The 24,213-nt window shown below is 49.2% G+C and overlaps 1 long non-coding RNA gene across 1 annotated transcript; it reads left to right on the top strand.

The window, feature by feature from the left end:
- Window positions 1–1,056: 1,056 nt before the first annotated feature.
- On the top strand, window positions 1,057–7,039 carry LOC138991228 (uncharacterized). Its single transcript, XR_011467192.1, has 4 exons — window positions 1,057–1,172; window positions 4,055–4,175; window positions 5,320–5,397; window positions 6,917–7,039. It is a non-coding gene; the product is annotated as an uncharacterized lncRNA (long non-coding RNA).
- Window positions 7,040–24,213: the final 17,174 nt, after the last annotated feature.

Raw genomic sequence — 24,213 nt, 5'->3', positions numbered from 1 at the left:
AAGAAGGCCGAGAGAACAGGGGTCACAAATTACACTCTTCACGAGCACCAAGCCGAGCTCCGTGCTGCACGGCAGCTCCGCACTAGCTGTGTGTGGCACACGTGGTCGTGTAGACGTGGCGATGCTACTTTCTCGAATGATCCCACCTCATCCCCCCGGTGTCCACACGCTCATCCTCTACATCTCTGCCTCGATTCCTGGTGCTCTGTGCTGACCTAGAGGGGTGGCGTCGGTTGCGGGGGCGGGGAGGCTCGAGAAAGAAGGGATGTATGTAGACTTAGAGCTTATTCCTGTTGTGCAGCAGAAACTAACACAGCACTGTAAAGCGGTTATCCTCCAATTTAAAAACACATTAATTTTAAAAATAAAATTTTAATTATACTTTTTTTTAATTGACAAGAGGCTGGCTGTACCATTGAAAGAACTAAAAAACATTCAGCTCCATGTTAGAAAGGCTTGCCATATAAATGAGACATCCAGGTGACGTCCAAGAAGTCAGAATTCAAAACTCCAACCTGCGCTGAACAGCGGTCCCAGGAAAGTGAGGGCTAAAGTGGGTGCCTCAGTTTCCTTAACACACACACAGACATACACACACACACACACACACACACAGACACACACACACACACACACACACACACACGTCCGTAAGGTCCCTAGAGCAACCTAAGGGCAGTGCCCAGTAGACTACCAGTGTTAGCGTCCCTTTCGTAAAGTCAGGTTCCTAAATTTTAATGTACTTTTCTAAATCGGCCTGAGGGTCTGATCTCTGATAACCAATTAACCACTCCAGGAAGGCAACTTGGTAACAGTTTCCTTTCAGTAAGCAACACAATTAGTAGAACTGTGACCCAAGTTCCCACTGTCCAAATAAAAAATTTCAAGCATAAAAACTATTTTGGAACCAAACTCCCAATTATGCAAGGAATGCGTTTATCTTGATTCAAGTGTGCCCTTCCAGTGCCTCGTATTTACGTGTTTGCACAGTGACTGTCTACCCTTCAGCAGTGTGTTTTGCAACCCCTGAAAAGTCAACAGTCTCAGCCCTTCTGTAAAGAGGGAAACGCACAGGATGGCGCTGACTGGTCAGGGTGACTCACGGGCGGGTCAGCACGGGAGCCCACAAGCCCGGGCCTGGCGTGCCCAGTTCCTCGAGCCACTGGCTTCTGGTAAGCCCAAACAATCCACTCCTTCACAGGACCGGGCTTCCTGGAGGCCTTGGGGACGGGAGTGTGCGTTTCCAAAGCTTTCTCCTAGAAAAGGAGGCAGCAGTCAGAAATAGGAGCTGGCCTGCTGGTGGGGCCCCTACTCATTTAAGAACATCTCAGTGGAAGGGACTCCACTCTTTGGCCCCTGCTCTTTACCAAGGTGTGACTGAACTCTACAAGGGCTTCCCTGAGGGCTCAGTGCTAAGAATCTGCCTGCCAGTGCAGGAGACACGGGTCCCATCCCTGGGTCGGGAAGATCCCCTGGAGAAGGAAATGGCACCCTGCTCCAGTATTCGTGCCCGGAGAAATCTCATGGACAGAGGAGCCTAGAGAGCTACGGTCCGTGGGGTCACAAAAGAGTCGGACACCACTTAGCAACTAAACAACAAAAACTCCACAACACAACAGTCTCCATAACTCACACACCCTCGCCAGTGAGTTTCTTTTTTTGAGTCCTCTGTTCAGACTGGGTTACTTTGGAATTCCCAGGTACCGGTTAAACTCATGTGGTGTGGGGTGTGTGTGTGCACGCGCGCGTGTGTGTGTTGCTGCTACGCTGGACTTGTCCAGCTCCTGACAGCCACAGGGCGGGTCTGCTAGGACTGACTTTATAAAGCCAACACTTAGGGGCTGTGTATATAAAGACTTCAGGGATTATTTAACAGAATAAAGTTGCTATGTAGCCATCCTGTGTAAATGGCATTTCTTTCCATTAACAAACTGAAGAGTTCATAAAGCACCTGAAATTAAATGACAGCTTAAAAAAATAAACTAAGTGATACTCAAATTGAGGTTTACTGACAAGATCAGATATTTTCAGTTTTAAAAAACCAACCCAGCAGTGGTTTCTGATTGTGCTTTTCTCAGGGGACTTTAAAACATTTTCTTCCATATTTCTCATTCCAATTTTATAAAAAAAAAAAAAAAAAAAAGCTAAATAACTTACCCAAAGTTACCCACAGCTAGAGGACAGCAGAAATCAACTAAAAGCCCAATTAATTTAGCCATTAAGAATCTGACAAAGTGTATTCTTTTTGCTAGGCTGCATTGCCTCCTTATTTTATTTCCCTTAAAATAATTGTTGCATATCAGTGAGTAGCAACATTAAAATAGAAAAGGGAGCCACCATTAACTATCAGCAAAAACAATAAAAAAAAATCAGCTATAAAAATAACACTTTGTCATAATTTTACCTACAAGTTCAAGCCCTCGTCGTTGTCATTAGTTAAAACGCCATAAACCTTCCTTTCCTTTTGCTAAGATATTCTCAAACTGGCGTACAAAGCACCAAAACGCACGTCAGCCACAACACACACAAATCCATCACTCAGTCTCGGTCCATTAGTCTTGCCAAGGTCAGTATCCAGTATTCCTGAAATTTTCACTTGTAGAATGAATAGATGTTTTGTAAGGATTATCTATTCAGGCAGGGAAAAAAAGGGGGGGAGGGGGAGGGAACGAAAACAAGAAACAATTATCCATTCAACTGGCACTGGCAGATCCCAAGTATGAACTCCCTTGTTTGTTTTTGTTTTGTTTTCGTTTTTCTTACCTACCTTGGGGCTCCAGTGCGTGAAAAGAAATACATCTTGTGAGATTTTTCTAGAGCCCTTCCCCAGACCTCTGTGGGGACGGTGCTGTCAGCTTTGGCTCCGTGCTGCAGCCTCGCCACCGGGACTGGAACCGGAGCGGTCTATTTGCATTTCAACACCCTGCTTTTGTTTTCCGTCCCTCCAGAGGCGCGCCCCGTTTAAAAGCAGGTGAGGCGGTTAGATCATCCTAATGACCCTAGAAAACTCCAAGGGGAAAACTTGTGCAAACACTGTGGTTATTTTAGCGAAAAACCACCTCTTACTTCAGTCGCGCCTACAAAGCCCACGCCAGACCATCTTGTTAAAGATTTACCTTGGATTATTCTCAATTCTCTCTCTGCCCCAGAGCAGGAAGAATGATGGAGGGCTGGGGGTGGGGGAGCCTCCTGGAATCGCTCCTCAATAAATATCAATGAAACGCTCAGATGTTCACAGGGATTCACAGGTCACCATATCGCATCTGCTTGTGAGAGGGACAGCCTCTATCATTTCTGCTGCAGGAGCTCCCCTATGGAGCTCTAACAAGAGTAACAGAGAAACCCCTGTTAGGTGAGGGAGTTATAGAGAAAATCAGGGAAAGGGGCCCAGCACCTAGGACCCGAAGGACACTAAGTCCAGATGCTGGTGGGCGAGAGTTCCCCCACACCCTCTCATGTGGCCACACGGTCACGAGATCCGAAGGCAGCTTTCCAAAAGTTCACTGATCCAGGAGGTGGTGGCGGCAGATAAATATTTCCCAAATTGCACACTTTAACAGGCAAATGTCTCAGAGTCCACGTGGAAGGTCAGTGTTTGGGGAAAGACTGTAATTATAATGAGGTCACAGAGTCCCAGATTAGAGTCAGAAGGGCCAGCAAAGTCTGTTCCTCGAGGCCTGTAGGGACAGGCCAGTTGATGATGGGCCTGGGAGCAGGGGGCGGGTCTCTGGGCTCTGGTCGCAGGCTCTCTGGAGTCTGGGTACCAAACCTGCCGAGGCAGGATCCGAAGACTTAGCAGAGTCCTCGGATCCCAGGACTCAGCAAGTCAGCCTAGGATGGAGACGTATCTGCCTGCGTTTCGGAGGCCTGACCCGCTGCCAGCACCCGTGAGCCGACCAGCCATTGGCTCCTGGACAAGCACCCGCTTCTCCCACCTGCCTGCTCTCCCGCTCCGCCTGCTCTCAGGAACCTGCCCCACCACCGCCCCCCAGCCCCCAGCCTGCTCCCTCCTCTTCATCAACCCTCTGCTTCTTGCCCTTCTCTCCTTCCTCAGTTTCGACTCCGGGATCTGTTATCACCTCGCTGTGGCCAATCCCTTTGTATTTCCTATGAAGTGGAGCCAGAAGCCATCAGCCCTAGAGGGACACGAGCACCTCTTCCCCCCCAACCTGCAGGTGAGCAGTTCAAATCCTGCCAGAGAACCTCAAAAGGGAGACTGGGCGGGGTGGCGGCGGGGGGTGGGTGGGGCTTCACCCGGTGGCTCAGTGGGTAGAGTCCGCCTGCCCGTGCAGAGGACACGGGTTTGAGCCCTGGTCCAGGAAGATGCCACACGCCGCAGAGCGGCTCAGCCCATGTGCCCCAGCTACCGCAGCCTGCGCTCCCCAGAGCCCCACTCAACGACGAGGGCAGCCTCCACGGCGAGAAGCCACAACCAGAGAGGAGCCCCACCGGCCACAGCTAAAGAAAGCCGCGCCCAGCACAGCCAAGACACAGACCCAGCACAGCCAAGACAAAACAGTTCTTATTTAAGGGAGACGTGTTCCTGAGCACCAGGGTCAACAGGCCCCACCGCTGCCGGAGCCCGTGCTCCGAATGTCCCTTCAGCTCGCTCTGCACCACCCGTCTCCAGGCTCACCCCTCCCGAGGGGACGGCTCTCAGGCCTCCCTCCAGCCACGGTCCTGCCTTCCCCCCGGGCCCAGGAGGCCTGCAACCCTCCCCTGCCTGCCGCCTCCGCCGCCAGCTTGGCAGTCTCTCCTCACCACCACCCAAGGCACGTCTAGCGCCTTCATCTCCAATCACGCAGCAACTGCACCAAAGAGACTATCGGTCCTGCCTCTAGAGAACCTTTGAACCAACCGCGTCTCCCCTCCACGCCAGGACGTTTCATCCAAGACACAGTCATCGCTCGTCCGACCGGTTAACGGCCCCCTGCTCCCCCAATTGCTGGGTTACAGTCTGTTCTCCACACGGCGGCCTGGTGACCACAGCCTGGAGCGAAATCCTCCTCTGCCTGAAACCTTCGGGCGGGCCCCAGAGGCCAACAGGTCAGCGCTGTCCGACGGAAATGTCTGTGGTCGTGGACGTGATCCAGGCGTGTTTTTGGCCTCGCCATGTGGGGTCTTCGTCCCCCGACAAGTGGTGGAACCAGAGCCCCTGGCAGTGCAAGCATGCGGTCTTAACCCCTGGGCCGCCGGGGAGACCCCGTGGACGTGATCCCACTGCTAACACAGGAGACACCATCAGTGTTACGTGTGGGAGGTGAGCGCTGAAAACACGGGTATGACAATTACACTTTTTTTTTTTTTTTGGCTGCACAGCTTACGGGATTTTAGTTCCCCAACCAGCGATTGAACCTGGGCCCTTGAGAGTGAAAGTCCTGACCGCTGGGCCGGCAGGTAATTCCTGAGTTATAAACTTTTAATGAAAACACTTCTGTTCCCTCACATGAAAACAGCCGCCTATGGCTAGAGGCCACCAGCCTGGAAAGCGCAGCTCTGTGCACCTCACCCCACCCCCGCGCCCGGGTGCCCCCTCCCGAGTCTGCCCACCACAAACACTGCCCTGGAGGCAGGCACAGCCGTGCCTCTGCTCAGAGTCCCTATGGCTTCCCTTCTGACTCAAAACAAAAGCCAAAGAATGTCCTTATTGTCACCTGCAGCTCGCTCTCCAAGGCCTGGCCGCCCCGCCCAGCGCCCCAGCCAGTCCCCGCCACCCCCCTTGTCCACTCCGGTCACCGGCAACTGCGGCCTCTGCCGGGGCCACTACCGAGGGCCTTGTCGTTGCCGAGCCGCTCAGTCACGCCCGACTTTGTGATCCCACGGGCAGCAGCACGCCAGGTTCCGTCCTTCACCACCTTCCGGAGCTCACTCAAACTCATGCCCATTGCGTCAGTGATGCCATCCGACCATCTTGTCCTGCCAAGGGCCTTTAACTCACGCTGCTGTCACCGTATTTCTGCCACAAGCTCAGAGCCCCTGCACTTCCTGCAGGACACGCCCAGTGTCTTCCCAGGAGGGCAGGTGGATCCACCCTTATTCGCCCGGAAAGTCCTGTCCCAAACCCGCTGTCTCCAGCCTTTCCTTTAGAGCACTTATCTCCATCTGATAAACCCTGTTTGTTTACTTGTTCATGGTCTATCGCCTCCAGCAGGGCAGGGCCTTGTCAGTTTTGCTCACAGCACTATTCCTAATGCCTGAGACAGTGCCTGGCACTCGGGGCGGGGCGGGGAGGGCGGGGGGCAGTGGGAGAGAAAGAGCTGAATTGGAGGAAAGAATGTGGATGGCATGATGGTGCTAAAAACTATTGCGAAGCATCTCAACCCGTCTGCAGATATCCCCCGGGGAGCGCTGGGGCCTGCAGTCAGTCACTCAGTAGTGTCCGACTCCTTGCGGCCCCCTGGACTGTAGCCCACCAGGCTCCTCTGTCCGTGGGATTCTCCAGGCCAGAATACCGGAGGGCATCTCCTTTCCCTTCTCCAGGGCATCTTCCCGACCCCAGGATCGAACCCAGGTCTCCTGCGTGGCAGGCAGACTCTTTTCCTCTCTAAACTCTGCCTCCTCACTTGCAGAGGGCGGGTGCGTGCTCTCCCTGCTCTGGTCCTGAGTACACAGCCACACACTGTCCAGTGCGGACGCAGCGGTGAGCAAAGCTGCCCAGGGTCTCTCTGCCTCGAAAGGGGGGTTTCCGTCACCAGCAGAAAATCCTTCGTGTAGGGCCACACGGTGACAATGCAGCCTCCTGATTAAATCTCTTCTGACTCTATGCCTGCTTAGGAGGAAATGAGAATCGTTACTTTGATGACAGACCAAATGAAAAATAATTCAGTCCTGCTCACAGGAAGTGAGCCCTACGCCCGACTTTCACCCTTTATCCTCTCCCCTAACTGGCCTGTCTCTCTCATCAAATTGCTTCTAGGTTCTCCAAATGCTATGCTCCAACACTTCGGCCACGTGATGCCAAGAGCTGACTCATTGGAAGAGACCCTGATGCTGGGAAAGATTGAAGGCGGGAGGAGAAGGGGACGACGGACGATGAGATGGCTGGACGGCATCACTGAATCCACGGACATGAGTTTCAGCAAGCTCTGGGAGTTGGTGATGGACAGGGAGGCCTGGTGCGCTGGAGTCCATGGGGTCGCAAGGAGTCGGACACAACTGAGTGACTGACAACATGCTAAATAAAATACAGTTGGCCTTCATGTCTGAAGGTGTTGCTGCTGAGAGTGCTAGTTTTATGCTAAAATGTTTGCCGTCAGCAAACAGTCATGGCCAGTGAATCCCAGGCTAGCCCCTAAGCCTTGGCCAGCTTCCTCTTCACCCACTGGACAGGGGTGAAGGCTCTTTTTCCTTTTCCCCTCGGTTTTGCATTTAGCATATTTATGAGGAGCGAGGATGGCCTTTGTAATTCGAGCCACAGGTAGCTAAAAGGCCTTAATTCTACAGGCCGGAAATAGTTTTTGCCCTGAGTCCTAACTCTACGGGCTGTGAAGCCTTTTGGTGGAAGGGGAAGACTTTCTGTCTCACATCCTGTTCTCCGCTGCTGCCTGACTGCGGCACCAGTGAAGGGGAAACTTGTATCTTTGGCTACAAAAATGCAGATGTGCCTGGTGTCACCCGGCGGACAGAAAACCTGAAAACTCCCAGGGACTCTGGGACTACTATTTCCAACATCCCTGCTCGTCAGAGGGGGAACCCAGGTCAAGCAGTCTGCTGCAAAGCTCAGGTGCTGTGATGCATGCAAGCATCCTGACGTCCCTGCCATCCCGATGCTTTCACGGAAACATGATTATCCTCTGAGTGGTGCAGGGGGCAGGGAGGGAGACAGAGAAAGAGAAAGAATTTCCACGGAAGGCCTGCATATGACTCTTCTGATGCTATTCGCAGTTATGATTTGCAAATTACTTTTCAAAATTACTTCTCTCAAAATACCCAGACACCTGGCCACAGGCTGCCAAGCAAATGCTAAAATAGGCCCTTGACCAGCTCACCCCAGGACTTCACCACTCAGCTGCCTTTGACCACAGATGATCTCTGCCAAAAGAAATACGAACAGCTCTGGGAAATGATTACTAAAGTTGGGATGGGTCCAAGCTTTTGAAAAGTGATGGTCAGTTGTTTGGAATATCCCATGGCCAGGACGTTTTTCTCAACAAGTCAGCTCTGTGTAATGAAAGCAATTAGGAGAAATTCAGATGGGCCCACAACTCTATCTCTGCCTAATATGGGAATAATAATTAACTGCCCTGAATCGGACTGCTGGCTCACAGCTGATGATTCACCTTTCAAGTTGTGCAAAGAAAAGGTCAGACCTTTTGTAAAGCAATTTAATGGTGTGTATCAAGAGTCATAAAAATGTCTGTTCCCTTTGACACAGGAAGCTTACTGCTGGAAACCGGCCTGCAGAGATGAGCCAAAAGAAAAAGATGTTCCCTACAAAATCTGAAACAATCTAAGTGTCCAATAACAGGAAATCTAATTATGGTGCCCTTTTCTTATGAAACATTACAGAGCCATTAACGGGAATTAAGAAGAGTGTCATGATATGGGGATGATGCCGGGGTCAACATGACGGTCGGACACGGTAAGATCATTCGGGCACCCGGCTCGAGGCAGGAAGTGCAGGCCCTTGGATGGGGAATCCGTATGCAGGCCCCTCCCACTTCCAAAGAGGCCTGGTCTGTGAAAGTCTCTGGGCCCGCCCCCTACAGCCACTGCACGCTCTGGGAGGCCAGTAAGCCCTGCCTAGTCTCGACTTTGGATCCTGGACCCAAAGGGAGGAAAGTCCACAGCGGTGAGACCAGTTTTGACGTTTGTTTCTCAAAAGCAGACTTTTCACCCCCCGGGAAGAGCAGCTTCCTCTGGGACCCATCAACCGCTCTCCTCGGGGAGGTGCAGAGGAGGGGATGCAGAGAGCGGATTCATCGTCTGTATGGACAGGGCAGGAAGGAGGCAGTGCAGGGAGGGGCCCTGACACTACAGTGGCGTCCACACAGAGGCCGGTCACCAATGTTTCCACATGAAGTGTGACCGTGCACATCTGCTACAAAAAGCACTAAGGGTGGGGGATCTACTAAATTCTGTAGGTTTGTCTTAGTGTCTTGAGCTCTTTGAACTCAGGTATCTTAGAAGAACACCTATGGCTCAGCCAAGGCTTAGGAAGCCCAGACACAGTCATCCTGCTGTGTCAGTATGAGTCCCTATTGACAATCATTGATGGATGTGACTTACACGGTTTCAAATGAGTGTTTTTCCACTAGTTCTTCCAAGGGAAAACTTAAAATTCTCCTGGATCTCTTCTTATCCGTGGAGCTCTTCCTGAGCCGTCCTGCCTCTGTTGCTCAAAAACTGCTGTGACCTTGGGTCAAGGAGACACTGGTGCTGGCACTGCTCAGAAAATGTGCTTCTCGCACTAAAACAGCCACTTACGCAAGAATGTGGAAATGATTTATCTCGCGATGTTTACAGCTGATCTTCCTGCTATGTCAGGACCGCACAGTCCGTCAGGGACAAGTGGTTACACGCTCCCAAACAAAGAAGGACGCTCGAATGGCCCAAGTGTTGAGTATCCAACACACCCGAACCACCTTAATAAAAGTTACATTACCCACACCCCAAAGAACACAACCACCAACAATAAAAATACAAAAACAAAATTTGTTTTTGTCCACACGGCATTCGGGACCTTGGTGGCGCTAGTGGTAAAGAACCCGCCTGCCAACGCAGGAGATGTAAGAGACACGGGTTCGATCCCTGGATTTGGAAGATCCCCTGCAGAAGGGAATGGTAACCCTTCAGTGTTCTTGCCTGGAGAATCCCACAGACAGAGGAGCCTGGCAGGCTACGGTCCCTGGGGTCGAAGAGTTAGACACGACTGAAGCGACTGAGCACGCACACATGCGTGATCTTAGTTCCCAGACCAGGGACGAAACCCGAGCACCTGCAGTGGGAGCTCCAAGTCCTACCCGCTGGGCCACCAGGGAATGCCGAAAAACGTTTAAGTGCTAAGAGCAACAGAACATAAAATACATCCATTTACGTCACATACAGACTGTCTTCCACATATGATGTTAAGCAGTGGCACTGCAGGATATGAGGATAAAATCAGAAAGGAAAAGAAAAGGAATCAAGTGTCATAATCAGAGGCTGCTTATTTTGTTCACTGTGGTATTTCCAGGAGCAATGGCACCCCACTCCAGTACTGTTGCCTGGAAAATCCCGTGGACGGAGGAGCCTGGTAGGCTGCAGCCCATGGGGTCGCAAACAGTCAGACATGACTGAGCGATTTCACTTTCACTTTTCACTTTCAAGCATTGGAGAAGGAAATGGCAACCCACTCAGTGTTCTTGCCTGGAGAATCCCAGGGACAGGGGAGCCTGGCGGGCTGCCGTCTGTGGGGTCGCACAGAGTCGGACACGGCTGAAGCGACTTAGCAGCAGCAGGTTTACTATAAATGTGTGCAATAACGAATGGATAAATGCACAGATAATAGAAACACGGTTTGCAATGTGAGGCTGTGGAAGCACGCGGACCTGCCTTCACAAGTCGGAAGACAGACCCCACCCCAGAGAGGACTCTGCGTACACACCGTATTCAAAACCTGGGTGTTAAAATTCAGGTGCAGATGCTGCCTTTAAAAGGCAGAGACAATATTAGGGGCTAAGCAGGCCATCTCTGTAGACTGGGTCACGTTCGAGTTTCACAAGGCTCTCGGTCACAGCGACCACCAGGCCTTGAGCGCACGCCCAGCCCCCGGCCAGTCCCACCTAAACCTGCTGCGCCCCTAATTCACCGTCTCCCCTCTGAGCAGTGGGCTCCAAGGCTGCTCGAGGACGCCACAGTCACTCCTCCTGGGGTCCCGTGTAAAGCGCCCCGAACCCCCGCCCGGCTCAGGTCCCGGGCCCCTCCTCCCAGCACTCATCACAGTCCGGTTATCTCGTTTGCTGTTCTCCATCTGTTACTCCCACCGGAACGTCGCTCCCCGGAGAGCAGACCCTTGCCGTCCTACTTTATCAGCGTCTTCCAGCACCTGACACAGTGCCTGGGACCTGGCAGATATTCAAACTCTTAAGAATGAATGAATGACTAAAAGAATATGGACCCAAGGGTGAGGCAAACAGCTTATCAGGAGCTCCAGGAAGAGCTGTGCAAACATGCTCTCAGACCGCTTACTCTCCCCTGCTATCTGTTTTTAAGTGAGATTTAGAAAGAGGCTAAATAATTTACTTTATTCTCCATGGAGGAACCATCCAAGTCTTCCCACTGAAGGCAGATTCTAAGAAAGACCCAAACAGTTCAAAGTGCTCTCAAATTTAAGTTATGGCCTACATTCCTATAAGTGTATATATTTTTTAAAATTAATGTATTAAAACCTGCAAGATTCCAGCTATAGCATCGCCTCCAAGTCTATTCAACTTACCAAGTGAGTATAAAGGTCCTGTCCTGCTTCTCATTATCATGGCTATAGTGAGCATAACCCAACCCACTAACTCGACAGTGAATCTGTAGAAACCCAAGATTTCTTCTTTTTGCCCTGAGTGACTTTAGGGTACTCTAATTTTTCATTATGTCTGGATTCTCAGGAAAGGATGTTACCTAACGGGACCTTTTCTTAGAAATGGGAGCTTCGACGTCAGCCTAACTTCACTCTGTTCTGGTGACACTGAGCGCAGTGCACTCACCCTGCCTTTCCTGAGCTGTGGACTGAAAGAAGGAAAAAAGCATTTAGGGGGAGATATGGGCATCGCACCAGACTAAGTGCATCACTCCAGCTAAAAAAGATTTTTTTTTTTTTTTGGCCACACAGCTTGTGGGTTTAGCTCCCTGACCAGGGACTGAACCTGGGCCACCACAGTGAAAACCCCAAGTCCTAACCACTGGACTGTATAGATGTATGGATGTGAGAGCTGGACCATAAAGAAAGCTGAGCACAGAAGTGATGCTTTTGAACTGTGGTGTTGGAGAAGACTCTTGAGAGTCCCTTGGACTGAAAGGAGATCCAACCAGTCCATTCTGAAGGAGATCAGTCCTGAATGTTCATTGGAAGGACTGATGCTGAAGCTGAAGCTCCAACACTTTGGCCACATGATGCGAAGAGCTGACTCACTGGAAAAGACCCTGATGCTGGGAAAGATTGAAGGCAGGAGGAGAAGGGGACGACAGAGGATGAGATGGTTGGATGGCATCACCCACTCCATGGACATGAGTTTGAGTAAGCTCTGGGAGTTGGTGACGGATGGGGAAGCCTGGTGTGCTGCAGTCCATGGGGTTGCAAAGAATCAGACACGACTGAGCGATTGAACTGAACTGAACCAGTGGACTGAGGGAATTCCCAAACATAATTTTAAATTGCATGCATAGTACACATTCTACTGGAGGTTTTGTCCTTTACGCTTTACCTCTTCCATGTTGCCAGATACTTCACATTTATACTTTTCAGTGGTGGATATTTCATGACAAATCCCATAATTTTTTCTTTTTAATGCTCCTTCTGTGGGACACGAGGTATGACTTATGTGTAGGGAGATCATCAAAAGGAACACCACACACATCTGTCAGATTCTAAAGCAAATTCTTGGACTGAGGGATCCAATCAGAGAACACGAACATTTTCACATCTAGATCACATTTCAACCCAGACTTCGGCTTTGTTCTCAGAAGCATGAGTAATCTGGGTGTTCCTCGAAATGCAGAATGAGTATAAAAACACTATGGTTTTTGTTTATGTCAAGAAAAGCAGTGGAGAAACAGGAAAGGGGTCAGCCGTATGCAGTGGCTGGTCCACCCAGCCGGGCGTTTCTGGGGAGTCGAGGCGCTCTGGGACGGCTTACGAGCTACGCCCTCCTTAGCGCCATTCTGCAGTAATTATTCACAAAACTATCCCGTATACCTTCTCTTCGGAAACCGGCTGAGAGGTGCTGGCTGTACCCCCTGACGGCCGGGACATTACCACCCTCATCCCTGCGGCCCCGGGCTCTGCCGTACACGTGCCGACCCGCTCCGCTTCCTGAATGCTAACAACAATGAACGAGGTCTGAACTCACCACACACGTGTAAGTCAGACACAATCCTTGCTTTTGCACTCAGCGAATCTTCACTTACCTACTGATCTGGTCTTTGACAGATCTCTTAGTCAGAACACATTTCAAAGAATGTCAAGAGGTGAGCCCTCCGGGAAGGTCAAGTTCAGATCCTTCCCCTCCCTGAGGTCCAGCCACATTCAACTTGATGGAGCCTGCCCCGCCCAGCCCGATACCCTGACACACGGCCACACTCCTTGCTGAATGTTTGGTATGTTTCTATTCCCTAAAGGACCAATCTCTACACAGGAATATTAAAGATAAATTTAACTGGAAGAAATAAAGTAAGAAACAGCCGTGGTGCGCATCACAAATAGCTCCCTTTGAAGGAGGTGGAGGAAGGGAGTCACGGCGTGAGACGACCGGACTACCATCCCGGAGGAAACACCAGGCCCGTGAGCGCCTCTCCACAAGAGACGTGCGAGCCAAACACGGCTCATCGCGGGAGCCACACAGCGACCCGGGGTGATCAGGCAGCCAGCGCTCGGGGAGAGCGGGAAAGAAAGCCCAACAGAGGAGCTGACACGACAAACAGAAAGCTTTGTCCAGTTGCTTTACAGTCTGTGGCTTCTAGTTCCTACAAGTAGGTCGGTAGTGGAATTCCGCATAAACCATATTTAAAAGAGTGCACTGAGATTCCCTAGGAAGGTTTCTAACGCAAGAGCTCTTGGGGATTTCAGCAAACTTTACACTTTTCTCCAGTCCGTGGATGACTCCACCCAGTTACACATCACCAAGTTCGGGGCAACCTGTCTCCAGCCACGCAGCGTGTTCCGCATACGCGATACCCCCACGTGGCTCTGGGTAACTAGTGCATGCTGACAGCGTGTGAAAAATAAAACCAAGGTGACGCTGCAGCTCCAGCGAGGACAGAAACTAGAGCAGGACTCCAGCTACGTTGCACAAGAGTGTTAAAGAACGTAACACATCACCTCTACTACAGACAGAGGCTGTACACAAGTACGAGTTTCCATCACATTCTTTAATACTCATGTGGTTAGAGAGAAATCCCATTCAATATCACGTGACAACCCTCAATGGGAAAAGAATTTGAAAAAGAATAGATGCGTGTGCATGGAGGGTTGGATCACACTGCTCTACACCTAAAGTAACACAACATTGTGAATCAAATGTGCTCCATACAAATAAAACATTTAAAAAGGACAAACTTAAAAAAAAAGAGAGAAAACCATGTTGGTTCACTCTCTTTAATAATTTTTTTTTCCTTCAAAAAGGTACAGGATTCATTGCCATACACAGAACCATCCCACAACTATTCTAGAATTTAGAAAAACTCTGAAGATAGCCTAAGCACCCTGTAATATGTTGTCTCTGTGCATCTCAGAGGAACGAGCACACATGTCTGACAAAGACCAGAAGTTGCTGGGTTAGCATATTAACAAAGATCTACCAACAATCACAAAGGTGAATTTATATTCCACACTAGCTCCAGATGGAACAAATACTATTCCAACTAAATCGTGAGGGTTAAGTTTAAAGAAACTTTATATTAGCTTATTTTTAAGCAGATAGTAACATTCCAACTAGAGCGACCATGTAGCAGTTTCTCTGTAACTTAAGGTCGAAGCTGCTTCTGTTTCTGACAACACGGACACTTCAGGAGGCTCTGGCCACTTCCTTTCTGTTGTCTTTTGCAGAGCTTAAATCTCTACATGTGCATGTATCGATGCAGACACATTAGAATGCACAAGTACACACAGACTTGGGCAGAAAACCACCCACAATCCCATCACCCAGACATAACACAGCCAGCCCTTCTAGACTTTTCTTTACGTGCTCGTTCTTAGAAAAAGAAAAAGGAATGATCCTACACTTTATTTTACAGCTCCTTGCTTCTTTTTTTAAGAAACTGAATCAATATCGAGCATTCTCCCATTTCTATGAAATCACTTTTTTAAGCACTGGGCGGCTTACGGGATCTCAGTTCCTTGACCAGGGACTGAACCCAGGTCACGGCAGTGAAAGCTCAGAATCCCAGCCAGAAGGCCACCAGGAACTCCTCCCAAAAGCATTTCTAACGAGCGCACTCTAGAAATAGAGAGGGCTGGTCGACTCATCTGCACATCTAGAACGCTTCCACCTCCCACTTACAGGCCGTGCTGGGACGAGCATCACTGTCACATCCACAGTGCTCCCACGGAACTCACCCCAGGATGGTAACTGGTAGCTCAAATGCTCTATGAATATTGTAAGACTTTTGACATAATTGACCTCCAGCAAAATTATACTAATTCAAACAACTGGCTGTATGGGACAGGTTAGTCCATTTCAAAGGGATGGGACATTAACGGTGTGTTTAACTTGCATGATGTCTTAAATCAAAACGCAGGAAAAACCCATTAACAAAAAATGCCAATAAACCTTCAAAATAATCATGAAAATGCAGAGGAAAAGGACTGAATTTCCCCTTAATCAAAATGGCAACGCTTCTCAGAAAGAACTATCTGGAGTTGGTGAGACCGGGCATAACCTGGGCACTTTCTGACAGTGAAGCTGAGAGAGCACGCGCACACGTTTCTGGAGGCGAACTTAGCGGTGTCAGAACCTTGAGAATCTTCCAACTCTAACCTACACTTACGGACTCAGTGCAGTAACAGAGAGAGGCACAAACAACTACACACAAAGGCATCACAGCTTTATATATTTCATCATCACAACAGTGAAAAATTACCAACAACCAGTAACAGGGAAGCAACAAACCAGATTTTTTAAAATACACAGAAAAATCATAAAAAGGACAAAAACTAGGGAAAACTGAAAGGAAATATGACAAAATGTTAATTAAAAAGTTTTCTAAATGTTGAATGTTTTTTTTTTTTATATATCTTCCTTCTTCTTAGCAATGAACATTTGTTATCTTGATAACCAGAAAAAGCAAAAGAAACTTACATATAAACTTTTTTCTTTTGGTAAGGTAAAAATGCTCCCAAATCCCCTTTCTGTTCTAGAGTTTTATCTTCTGCATCTTGGCTCATACTGTTAATGGACTCTGTGCACCTACAGGGTTATAACTTAAAATATGTTTGCTTCTAAATGCTGTCCTATGATCTCTAGAGGGTTCATGAAAGTATTTAAAATTTGTTTTTCTTTAGGATGAGATGATTTATATGAGCTTTTAACAGCATAGTAACTTAGCAATTAAGGCCCACCTATGGCACGTGTAGCAATAAAAGATGTTTTCCTTGAACAAGGACAATCAAGTGTGACAGAAGGCTGGACACAAGGAAGAGAATTGGTTACTTATTCTCCAGCTCACTGCCCTGTGCAGCAGGCATCTGCAAACAGAGCAAGGAAAGGGGACTGGGAAGAGGCCTTTGGGGTTATTTGTTCATTCGTTAGAAACATTAAGAAGCTGCCCTGAGATGCTGGCGTAAAACCTAGAGTCGCAAACGCCCGTTTCTCTCCCTCATTCCCGCTAAGGGATAAGATCCAGGCAGACACATAAGACAACTCCATCATTCAGGGAAGGCATGCTCCTCACTTTCCAGAACACAGTTTTCAAGTTATCAGTTGGGTTTTAGTGGGTCCCCTCCAGCACCTTTTAAAAGATGAAATAAAATATATCAGAGGGCGATAACAAAGATGTGTGTGTGTGCACACTCAGTCATGCCCAACTCTTTGTGACCCCGTGGACTGTCACCCACCAGGCTCCTCGGTCCATGAGATTCACCAGTCAAGAATACTGGAGTAGGTGCCATTTCCTCCTCCAGGGCATCTTCCTGACCCAGGGATCGACGCCAGGTCTGCATTGCAGGCAGATTCTTTACCACTGAGCCACTTGGGAAGCCCAATACTGAAGACATGTTGTATGAAAACTGTATCTGCCATCTGATTTGTATTAGGTGATGGACGGTGCCGTCACGGGGAGAGTTTGAAGGCTTCTTCTATTCTAATGTAGTGAAGAAACAGTGAAACCAACATTCTCCCCCACCCCTGATCAGACTGAAACCCCAAATCAAGTATTCCTGGAAAGTATGAAAAAGTAACGTGGGGCAGAAGGATCCCGTAGTTATGCCCTAACCTAACCTGAACCCCAAACCACAGGAAGTGTTGGCAGCGCGGCCACACGGAGCCCTGGTCTGTTTGTTGACGCTTGGTTCCCCTGTGACACCGTAATTACACAGACTGCGGTGCTGCAAACCCCAGGCTCTCTGCGCCCTACTCCTGGCCAGACTGCTCCTTCAAAGCCTCCCTTTGTGAACTGGACGCACAGCCCAGATGAAACTCTCCAACCCAACCTCCTGCGTTCACTGCAACCTCTCTCCCCGCGGCCTTTCAAGAGGAGGCTTTTCTCCACTCACTTAACACTCACAGGGCACCTGCCACAGGCCCGGCCCCGAGGCAGGGACAGAGTGACCGGCAGGGCCCGTCAGCCTGTGCTGGGCTCCCGCAGGGACATACACCTGCCTGTCGTGGGGTAGGGGCGGACTCTGAGAGAGGCGACCACCGCGGGCCGAGGGCCCTGCAGGAAGTTTGGGGTTTACCTTAGCCGAGGAGCAACACTGAGCCCTTCTAGATGAGACAGACTGCACGGTGGCAAAACGGAGGCTGGGAGGAGAGGAAGGCAGTTAGTGGAGAGACCAAGGGACTTTTCTTGGGGTGACTGAGAACCCAGCCACCTGCTGAAACGGGGAGAATTCGGAAGGATCGGGTTTGGGGGCTGGGGAGGTCTCACCCTTCTGCTTTCTAAAAGCTTTCTGAAAGCTCCCCTCCTCAAAGGCTGCTTTGGGCCCCAGGGCGTCTGGCTCCGGCCCTGCCCACGTGTCTCTTGGTGGACGTCTCCCAAGCATCTACAGGCCCCAAAGGGAATGCTCTAGAAAGGGCTCCTCTCCTCGCCAAGTCCTGCCATGCTCCTGGAAACCCTCTGGATCCGAGGGGCTGCCACCCATGCCCTCACCCCTCCGAGTTCCTAACACCCCGCTCGGCACCGTCCGACCGGCCCCCACAGCAAGGTCGGCCTCTGGACTAAACCCCGCTGCCTCGGCCTCCACCTCCCGTTCCATCCCACCCACACCCGCGGCTCTCCTGCCCCAGGGCTCTCTCCTCTCCCTGCCCGTCTGACATCCTTCCCCACGGCAGTTCCGTCCTGCCGCCTGGCCAGGGGGTGCCACCTGCCCCGCGGTCACGGTGGTGCCCAGGCCTGGCCTCCTTTCCTCGAGGCCACGCTGCCTGCCTGGCGTCCCCAGCCCCTCCCCCGGAAACTCCCAATCCCCCCTCATCACTCCGGGCTGCTGCCCTCTGTCACTTGATTTTAACTAAGGTCAAGAGGAAGGGCCACGTCTGAGTCTTAGCTTCTCCATCAGCTAGTGGAGCCTGGCACGCAGTCCGACTGTTACAGGTGATACCCTACCTTGAACATGGACATACTGAAAGGGAAGTGATTCTTGAGTTGAAGAGTGACGTCATCATTTTAGCTCTTTCACCAAATTCACCTAGTCTGTTACGTTTGACTGGAAACACCGCCCACCATGAAAGGGACATAAAACTGGCTTCTCACTTGCGGGGACTGGCTTCACGTGGATCTACTTTTGCTCCCCCTGCAACCAGGGGCGTAAATCTGCAGCATCCCTGGCTGGTTAGGATCCACTTGGCAGCACAGAATACTGAATCATCGATTTGTTAGAAACGTTAAGGTATGTTTCCCTTTTTTGGGCAATTTTAAAATAAAAAGCTAATATTGAAAATTATTAAAAGTGTGTGGCATTAAACCTGCTAGAAAAGACTGATGTCTGTGTTATCAGCATGTTAAAGTGGGAAGTCTCAAAAGTGAGGCCAACCTGTTACACGTAACTATGATATTACTATTCATCTTATACAGGTATCTTAAGCAATTTGTTTTGCTAGAAATTCTCAACTGTCCTAGTTGAACTAAATCCTTAAGCAATAAAAAGTATGAGCTGCCTCTTAATGAGATAATGATGACAAGGTGCTGGTTTGCATTGAGAAGCATCTATATCCTCCAAGATGAGGTGTTTTATGCCTGACATCCACTCATGTGGAATACTGAAGTCAGACCCCAAATACTAGCAACAAGTTTTGTTTTCCTTTCTACTATTTGTGGGGAAAGATTGAGTGGGAGAGCTGACTATATAATGAGAAGTCCCAGAAAAACCAGTCATCAGATTATCATCACAAGCAGCAAAAAACCACGTGACATTTTTGTTTTTAAAAATATTCTCTATCTTCAATTTCCCAGTTCATCCTCTAAGCAAGTCTTAAACAGCTTCAGAAAGATTCAATAGACGACAAATCAAAAAATACAGTTAATGTGTAATAAACACTAGTTTCTACTCTTGACTATGTCATTTTCTATTTTCTCTCTAAATTAGTTATTCTGAAAACAAACTGCTTGGTATTATAAACAACCCTGATACCATTATACAACTCCCTTTTCTAAGAAAATTGTATTTTCTCTTATCTACTTATTAGTATTTATTAAGAATGCTGTGATGAATAACAAGAAGACAAATTTCTCTATAAACTGTTATATTTTGGGGAAACAAAATGCGGAAGGTGGTCATAATTATACTAAATTTCCTTTATATTCATCATGCCAATGGAAACCACAAAAATAATCCAACATTGTAGAGATAGAAAACAATTTACTTTCTCATGTTCTAAAATGTCCTTTCCTCAAAAAACCTTTTCCAGTGTACAAACTGCAACATTAGCACTATCCGCTATACACACTGCGAACTGCCCACACGGCTGAGCACAGCGGCACCAACACCGCCGCAGGCTGGGATCACAACAGGGATGGGCAGAGTCTAAGAAAGAAAGGGTGAAAACAGAAACCTTCACTCCCATACATCCACTCAGCACACTTCTGCCAAGTCAACCTCTTTCAAGTAAGGCCACAGGCCTTACCTGTCACAGAGCAATTTCCTGTCCCCGCTCTGACAGTCACAGCAGTCCCGAGACCCAGGCAGGCACCCATTTTATACTTACGGGGAGAAGTCATCCAGAACAGCTTAGCAGAGGCTCGAAGCCCTGCTGCCAGGAGCTGCTCAAAGAACTCACGCCTCTGGGACCTGGGGCTCGAGCTCTGTCTGTCCATTTCCTGGAAGCCCGGCACCAGCTGGGCAGGGAGCCCCATGGAAGGTGGAGGGGGTCTGGGCTGGGCTACACTCACACGGCCGCTCTGCCCTTTCCACCATCTCTGTTCACCAGTAAGATGAGGGGATTATGATCCTGCCTTCCAGGCTTGTCGGGAGAACTAAATGAGGCGAAGTATGCCAGCTCTTATACAAAGTAGGTGTTCGGTAATTGGTAACGGCCCACCACCACAAAAGCCAGCGGAACCTCGGGAACGGGGTTCTTCACCCAGTTCAGGACACGTGCTTGGGGTGACAGGGCACACATCAATCGGGCTCCTGGGGGTTCACGCAGCTCCAAAATCAGACATTCGGGCCGATGGAGCACAGTTCCAGGTCACCTGTAATAACCTGCTCCTCCCAAGATGACAGGCCCCCTCCCTGCTCCATGCATGTCCAGAACTGCTGATCTGAAGCAGTGATTTGCACGCCACACGTGAAGGGGTTATCAGACAACACACACAGCTGAAGGCTGGTCTTTAAGGGACATTTCCTTTTTAAAGAGAAGAGAGTCTTGGAACAAAAGGGAGATTAGTTATCTCTTCCTTCACTAGTTTGTGTTTTGATGCTTTCAATATAAACATGAAATTAATATAAATAAGGAATTTTAGCTAACTACAAGTAGATTTATTCTCATTAAAGAAACTAGGCTGATCCCAAACTCTGAATATCACATAATAATCCTAAACCCATCACCATGGTGAGCCAGAAATTGTCCAGCATGCACCAGAATCGTTATAGTGCTGAGTCAAATCTCCAGATGCCTCTAATACTCCATCAGCGATTTTAATTTAAAATTTAAGAAGCAGGAAGTTCCTTCAATTAACTAGTATCACTGTCAGATAAAACAATGAGAGTAACTGGCTTTAAAACAAGCTTAAAAATGAAATCACTGCATCAGGTAGGCCCAAAGGCTTTTGAGCAAAGCTTCTGGGTAAAAATCACCCCGTCTTTGACCACACACAGCCCTGTACGCATCTCTTACACAGAGACTGGTCAGGTCATCTACATATTCCAGGAGCTCCCCTGGCCTGCTCCCTGGTCACCTCAATAGAGGCAGCCTGAGAGACACCTTCTGTGCTGGGAAACCTTTGCTGTGGGGGATGTCTAGCGACATCCCTGGTCTCTTTCCACAAGACGCCAGGAGCAGACAGCCTGGCTCCAAGCTGTGACAACTGCACCTGTCTCCAGAAACCCCCCATCATCCCCCAGAGGGCAGAACAGCTCCGGGCTGGGAACCATTGCCTCTCCTGTCTCTCCTTGGGCGTCGCAGTGCATGGGGCGCGACCTGGCAGGTTAAGGAAGGTCATCAGCTCCAGCCCCTGGGCTGGAGCTCCGTGCGCCGTTTCACAGACAGGAAACTCAGGTTCAGACGATGAAGTCACTTCACTCCCATCCAACGCAGAGCCTCACTGCTAAGTCACGTCCAGCTGTAAAGTTTTCTATCTGGACCTTTCCATAAGGCCAGAAGACCCCTGATGAGAGAAGGCACAGTGCGGCGGGGTAGAGTTCCAAACAAAACAAGCCCCACCAGACTTAGAATCACCAAGGGGTTTCACCACTTCTACCCAACGTGCGGCCTCCCCCGGGTCTCTATGCCTCACCAGGGATGTGGAAACGTTGGGCCCACCCCCAGCACAAGGCACGCGTGCGGACACCCGGGTGTGTCAGCCCTGCGGTCTTACACCCCCACGCGGGACAGCAGCCCCTGCGGGCCTTCCTCCCCCAGGGCCCCCTCCCACCTCCCACACCCCCCGCCAGGCCTCCCTGACTCCCTGCAAGCACACACCCCAGCCCGCAGCCTGCGACGCGCCCGGCCGCCCCGCTCCCCTACTGGGGTGCAGGGCACTCTGTCCTTCATCTCTAACCGCCCAGGACGCTGCCTGGCACCCAGGCGTTTGACTGGTGGATTGACTTTAAAAGCTAAGCCGGCTGTAACAGTGGTGGCGACGGACGTCACCGTGTACCGTGTGTACCGAGTCACCACGCTGCACACCAAAAGCGAGGACAAAGTGACATGTCAACTAGGCTCAGTTTATTTAAAAGGTGAACAGAGGAAACCAGAGAAATTCCAATTAAGGCCCTGCGGGGTCGGGATGGAGTTTGATTCTCCCATCGAAGGGAAGCCAAGGAGAAAGTGTGGGAGCCTCAGTGGAAGTCTTAGGGCAGCGCTCCGCAGACATCCCGGAGGCTCTGGCTCCGCTGCATCTTCGACTCGCAGGCCCAGGTGGGCAGGGCTGAGACGCTGCAGGTCTCACATGCCCAGGTGATGCCCACGGCGCAGGTCCACCTTGCACAGCCCGCCCCGGGACAACCACACAGGGCACCTGGGCAGGGTCTTATCAACGCTGCTCCGAAAGGAGACTCGGGCCACGGAAGACTAACCAGAGTGGCCTGCCCGTGGAAAGCACACTCGTGTGTAACTCTGTACCGCCTGCCTTCTAGCTTCAAAGGCCAAGGAGGTGCACAGAGAGCCTGCGCATCCCAGACTAAACAATCCCAGGTTTACACGACATCTTGTCCACAATGTGATGACCATCTATATACATTTTGGTCTTGTTTGGGCAGTAATATACTGGAATCTGTAATATTTAAAAATATTAAGCTTAATTCCTGATTACCATACAATAAATACTGATGATGAATGTGTCTCATTCAGTGAGGGATAGCAAACGCTCTTTTCCACAGTCACTGAATGCCGCAGGACTGCTTCAGCATCACCTACGGAGCAGGGGACACGGCAGGCCCAAGAGCAGGCGGCCGGCCTCAGTCTGAGGTGGCAACAATGTAACTGTGACTAAAATTAAGAGCAGCACTGAGCATCACCATCTCCAACTTACAAAAGCAGGTTTGCCTCTGAGAGCCTCTGTAACAGGAGAACGCTCCCTTTAGTTTTATTACAAAAGGCAACTTTAAGTAAGCAATGCGCAACTATCAAAATGTCTTTAAAAAAAATTACCCCTAATTTAAAGTCAAGTGATGCTATATTTCTAACAGAAAAAAATGACTAAAACTTATATTATTTACGGATTAATAAGTTTCAGCTAACCAAGATGTTTGATAGAAAAAAAATGACAGGAAAATCACAGAATTTTTAAGATACCCACTTCCAAAGTGCAAACCAAGTTTATGATTTCTTGGTTCTAATCAAATACCCAATAGTGATTATTCCTAAAAGATAATTCGCTTCACATGTTACTCTCTTCGGTGTTTAACTTTTACCTTCCAACAGAAATTTCTAGAAATGCACTGCAATTTTATCAAGTGAGAACTTTCAGTTTTCTTCAAGATCTTTAACTCACATTTTACCATCAGCCTGACTGGTGCCACCCAACACCTGTGGGTCCCCTGAAAGGTCTCAAGTGGATGTTCTTGAAACACAGGCAGAAACTGTACGTGAACAAAGAATTTCAAACACAGGTGAAGCTCAATTTTCTAGGCATGTTGATCAGAAATGGGTTTTTTCCAAAGCCCAAGTCAAGCTGGGTTCAGGTAGGCAGTGGTTGCTCCCTCTTGACAAGCTAAACTTTCTTCCCCTGTCTTCAGAATCTCAAGAGCTCTGAGTATATTAATCTTATTTATTGCTGAGCTACGTACCCACCATCTGTTCTTACTGGTATTTCATCAGAAAATTCTTTCTTTAAGGAATATATTCAGCCCTAGTAATTTGTGTCCTGAATATTTTGTTGGGCAAGGAGTACTGAGGATAAATTTGAGTACCTAAATAACTGTTTACACCTGACTTTTAAACAAAATCATTAACTGAAACATGAAAGAAAATTCTACAAATATTTTAAATTTCTTTTCTCACATTCAGTTGCCAAGATTCCAACTGATATTTCAGTACTGAACGTTTTTAACGAACAGTACTTTCAGGCCATTCAAAATGTTTTTGTATTTTAGTTCCAGATGGAGTACTGGTTCAGCTGGGTGGACTGACTGAATATAATCCAGAGGGATCATTGCTTGTTAAATTATAAAACACGCATACAACCTGTCCTCCTTTTCACACGTCATTTACA

Source organism: Bos mutus, chromosome 16 (genome assembly GCF_027580195.1).
Source record: "Bos mutus isolate GX-2022 chromosome 16, NWIPB_WYAK_1.1, whole genome shotgun sequence".
NCBI lineage: Eukaryota > Metazoa > Chordata > Mammalia > Artiodactyla > Bovidae > Bos > Bos mutus.
The sequence above is the reverse complement of the archived record's forward strand: the minus strand, read 5'-3'. Positions and strand labels throughout refer to the sequence as shown.